General features: G+C 33.6%; 1 long non-coding RNA gene across 1 annotated transcript; it reads left to right on the top strand.

Moving 5' to 3' along the window:
* Positions 1-300: 300 nt before the first annotated feature.
* On the top strand, positions 301-5,431 carry LOC141608741 (uncharacterized). The gene is made up of 3 exons (XR_012527027.1): positions 301-604; positions 3,438-3,548; positions 5,229-5,431. It is a non-coding gene; the product is annotated as an uncharacterized LOC141608741 (long non-coding RNA).
* Positions 5,432-5,689: the final 258 nt, after the last annotated feature.

Genomic DNA, 5,689 nt, shown 5'->3' on the forward strand with positions numbered 1-5,689 from the left:
TATTTAAACATGATACGATGTTTAAATAATATTTGCACGTATTTGTGCGACAAATATAAGAAACAATATTGACCCGTAAATGGGTAATTGGATCGTGTAAAATAGAGTGTAGTGCATGATCATTACACTTTGCTTATTTTTCTTCCATAATTGTCATGTGATCATTATGTGTCATAATGCATTGGACAATTAAAAAAATAAGAGACACAACTCCCTCACTCCACCTCCACTCACCCGCCACTTTTCCCCCCATATACTCCATCAATTGTTCACATTTTTTACTCCACCTCACTTCTTCACTCTACCATTTGCATGTGAACTATTTTCCTCCATCTCTCTAAAAATAATAATCATCTCTACTAAGTTGTTAGTATACATAAATAATATTACTAAGATTAGTTAGTAATATTTCTAATAATAATCAAGGGTACAATATTAATAAGTTCTAGTTCTATACTTGTTAATATTTTTGGGTTAGTTCTTGGGTGCAACAAGAAGGAGATCTTCTATTTGAAGATTTGCAAGGAGGATCTTCCATTGGTATAAGCTCAAGAACAAGCTAGTAAGGTGAACTAGTTTGTGCCCTTTTTACCACAAATTCAATGTAAGGAAATTGTTCTTTCCTTTTATGCTTTCATATTAGCATGCATGTTACATAGATCACCTAAATGATAATTTATGAGATAAATAATTAATTTTATTAGAGAGTCTAATATGGATCTATGATCTTTCAAGTGGTATCAGAGCTTAGGCTTGTAATTTGCATGTTGATTTTAAGCATTTTAATGAATTATGAGATAATTTGTAAAAACTCAAAATTTGTGTTAGAAGAGGTTTTAGCACGAAATTTTTGGGATATGCATACCTACTGGTCTCAAAAGGTTTGTAGAATTGTTTGGTGATTTTTGAAGTTGTTTTGCTATTTTTAATGATTTTTGGTAGAAAACCGAGTCAAAATGTCGCATTTTAGTGAAAAATTGACTAAAATTAGTTAAAAGTTGATTCGGTGCATGGATTTTTTATGGTAGTTCATGCATGTTTTCTACTGATTGTATGCAAAACGTTGAAGGTTGGTTCCAATTTTTTTGCATGTTTATTGATTTTAGAGTTAAAAGTCGATAAAGGTCCAATTAATTAATCATAATTTCGAAACTTTTGATTCTGACCATGATAAATTTATGTACATTTAAGAATATTATTTAAATGTCAAAAGTGATTTTGCATGTGTATTTTCACCTTGTTTTGATGTATATTGGTTTTAGTGGTTAAAAACCGATAAATATCGATCTTTTTCTTCACAAAATTTATCCGGAATTTTTGTGCAATTTTTCTGACATTTTGGTGTTCTTGGGAGTGTTCCAGAATACTAAAAATTTTTGTTTCATTTTTTTGGGTAATTTTTCAATTATTTTGGATTTTTACTTAAATATTATGATTTTATCGATTAAATTAGCAAATTATCACCAAATCAAACTAATAATTTATCATAAAATTAGTGAGGACTAATTTTGAGGTTCAAAACAGTTTGGATAATTAGTTTGGACTTCAATGAGATTTAAGAGTTAATTATTGATTTTTACATGTTAAAAATCGATTAAATCCACAAAAACCGAGATGGATACCAATGAATGATAGATAGGGCGATTTTGGCATCATTTTTACAGCATTTTAAGCATATTTATTTAAGTTGAATGAATTATTGTCATTTATTTAAAGTATTTATCTTATTGTACCTAGTATGGCCTAGTTAATTTTAATCGTTATTACCCGAAATGAATGGGAATATCGATTTGTTTGTAATTAAATACGATCTCGTATCGTCGGTTTGTAATTAATTAATAGTTTTATTTTATTTTATTAATTAATGTATAATAGGAATAGCTATGTAATTCATTTGTAATAGTTATTTTTACCGGCGTTTCCAAAAGACGGATTACAACGAGACGGAGTCTATTTTTGGAAGGTGTTACAAATCCCACAAGGAAGAGCCACTTATGGAATGAAGAGGCAAGGGACCAAGGAGTTGGTTTCCGAAATGTAATAGACTAGTTTTTATTAACTAGGTGGCCATACTAGGATTTATTCATATGCTTACATGTTTGCTTGTTTATTTTCGCGCATGCCAAAATCGCCATTCACATGCATTTTATTTTCGCGGTTGTCAATTCACGTCATTTACATTCACCGAATTAATTCACTTATAAGGAATTTATGACTAAATTGACAAGATCTCTCAATTAACTAAAATTGAGATTAGCCTTACCAATTAGTAACACCTATGAATCTCTTGTTCATTAGAGCCACGCTCGCCCAAGCGGGGTGTTCTCTTTTTACCTTGGGTAAGTAGGGTGGTAAACGGTTATCACACGCTAAAATTGGTTGGACTCAACGGGATATAAGACGGTCTTGTGTTCCGGGGCTAGTAGATGAATTTGAGGAAATTCGTCGACCAAGAGTTCTAGAGGTAGAATTAGTCAACGTGACTTACCGAATTTACGCAATTATGGGATGTTTCGCCCAAGGATGCTCATTTTTGTTTAATATTTGGGTCTTGGAATCATTTATATAATTTAGTGGGAGATCATTATATAAATGCTAAAACTTGCTAAACATGTTTTTACAAGTAATTTTTAAAACAATGAATGTAATTTTTCCTTTTTGTTGTAGCATTTTAATTCGCAATGGCAACTTCATCAACTCCATCAACTACTTCTGTAACACCCCGTAAATTTGAAGACATTTATTATATTTTAAAAGTAATATTTTAATCTATTTTAATTTAATATTAATTTATTTGAAATAAAATTTATTTGATAAAATATAATCTCATTTTATTTTGAAGAAATGTAATTATTTTTGATAGTTTAGAAATGTTTAAAAGTGATTTAAACTATATTTAAACCTTTTCCTTTGATAAAATAGATTTCGGATAAAAGTCGTAAAATTGGGATTTTCCCATTTCTTACGGTCGTTGGGTAAACGAGTTTAGATATTGGGCATATGAGTACTTAATCTTTTAGTAAAATCGTGTTTAAAAACTTTAATATTCTCGGAAATCGCGTTCGACAAATATTTCTAATTACCGTCGAAGCAAACCCCAAAATGTAAACAATTGACCACTCTCCCCTTGCCATTTGGATCGACCAACCCCCTCCATTTATCCCCTCTTTCAATCTTCATTTCCTCTGTTCTCAATCTATCTCCTCCTTCTCTCAAACACCAAAAACCTATCAAAATAACCTCCTTACAATCCCTAAAACCACCATAAATCCTTCATTTCTCCACCAATTTGCATAAAACTTATATATTTGGAATCCTCTCTTCAATCCTCATCTCCTAGTAAGCTTTATTTTCATTTCCCCCAATTTTGTTTTAAGACTCATCTTTTTAGGGTTTCGAATTTAGGACTAATTTATGTGTTTTTGTTATTCTTATAGGTGAAGAATATGAAGATGAGTTAGGAGACTCATATATTGTAGAAGATGATGAGTGATTTCGGTTTCTAGGGCTCTTTCTCAAGTGTTATTGTTCTCTTTTTCTAGCTTAAGGTAACTATTCCGAGTCACTCGACGAATTAATGTCACATTAGTAGTTGTATTTGTTGTTGTTTGTTGTCGTTTGTTGTTGTTTGAGACGATCTTGTTGATAAATGAATGAATAGAGTAAGATGAGTATGCTTATGTTTAATTTATGTTACCCATTTGTATATTATTGTTTGGAACAAATTTGGATGAGGAATTATGTGTTGTGACAAGTCCGTGTTTTGGCTGGAACGCGTCAGTACCGGACCGAGACGGTTTCCAATGTTTCCAAAAATATGACAGATTGAACGGCATCGAAAAATTAGGTGGTTTAGCCACTTGAATCACTCAATTCGGAGTCCGTATGAGTAAATGGCGTCGTTTTATCGATTAAAATTTATAGAAAAGTTTACCCTTGTGTGAGACGGTTATTTATGCTATTTTATTATGCGAGAATTTTGTGGAATTAGTTATTTTGTAAGTTGGAATGTTTTCTTTATGTTGATAGTGTTCACATGATAAAAATTGGAATATTGCATGAGAATGATATTGTAATGAATTTTGTGATTTGGGCCAAAGTAGGCCAAGACTCTGAGCTGGGCCAATTTGACCAAATGAGTTTGGTCAAGTTAGGTTTAAACCGGTCAGCCTCGATTTGACCGATGACCCGTCGCGGGACTAGGGTCGAGGATTTGTCTTTGAGTATGATTGTCTTGTCATATGTTGGTTGTTGGATGAATTGGTTGCCTTATACTTGAGTCTTGTTGCCTCTTTGCCATTTTAGCTTGTTCTCATGGATTATGGTACTATTGGTTAGCTGGAATTTGGATTATTATTGATATTGGAGATATTGTTGGATTGTCAGCTGAATATGCTCTTGCGTAGCCTTTCATATGCTAGGGTGTGTATGATCATTTGTGTGTGCAAGTTTGGACTCTTTGCCCCTCTTATGGTTAATTGGGTGTCCTACTTGTCTTGTGTGGCGTGGGATAAAGTATTCAAGCTGGGACTAGGTCCTAGGTGAGTATTTCGGCCTTCGTCATAGATAGGCCATTATAGTCTTTGACGAGTATATGTTCATCGCTTAATAGCCTTTGTGTCTTAGCTTGGTGGGTTTATATCCAAGTTAGGGCATGACTTCCTGACGTACTCTTAGAAGTATGTAGTCAGCTTAAGTACTAGCCAACCCTTTGGTGGACTCCTTAGGGGTACTCATGTGTTGTTATCATGGGTCTTGGATGCGGTAGTTTTCCGCATGTCGCTAGGTCTGCGCAGGTTTAGGACTAGGGTGTTTACCTTACCTCGTGGTATAGACTCGAGTTACAGAGTGACTATTGACGGTACTAGGAACTTATGCCTGTCTCTAGATATATTGTCCTTTCTTGTTTGATGATTCTATGGATCATAGAAGGTGAGATGCAAGCCGGCTATGGTTGATAGAGTTTGGATTCCTGGATGTTATGTGATTCACATGATAGTGTAGTATGAGTCGGTCTAGTATTCACATGCTAGGACTATGTGTTGTTATATTGTTGTTCACATGATAAGCACGATTGTCTAGCATCTATATGCTAAGGCTATGTGTTATCCATATTCATATTCTTATGTTTACATGTTATATTAATTATGACATTTCGTGGCTGGGAGAACTCGGAGTTACTCCCCACTGACTGTGGCTTTCGTATTTGTATAAAATGCGATTGACAGGTAGGTGATCATATATGGGGTACATGGACGAGCTAGCGAGCAAAGTAACCTTGGGACCTAGATTGGCTTTATTTTATTGTGACCCTTAAACACTTTTTATGTCATATACTTTTTAGGGACATATGTCTCCCTTTTTCACATTTGGGTTGTATAACTTTGTTTCGCGACTTTAGCGATGTTTTATTTATGAGATTTATTTTGGACCTTGCATGTTTGACACCTTCCCATTTGGATATTTTTATAACAGGTTCAGGTTTTTAAAATTACAGGTTTTTACCCAAATGAACCTATTACAAACATATCCATGCAGTTTTTATCTAGAATTATGTGTTTAATTTTCCGCAATAAATGAGGGTGTCACAGTTGGTATCAGAGCATATTTGCTCCCGACGCACGTTTGTGCACCCCAATATAAATAACTTGACCTTAAAATAATAAACTTGAGAGATGGGTAGGATGGG

This window comes from Silene latifolia, chromosome 1 (assembly GCF_048544455.1).
Source record: "Silene latifolia isolate original U9 population chromosome 1, ASM4854445v1, whole genome shotgun sequence".
Lineage (NCBI taxonomy): Eukaryota > Viridiplantae > Streptophyta > Magnoliopsida > Caryophyllales > Caryophyllaceae > Silene > Silene latifolia.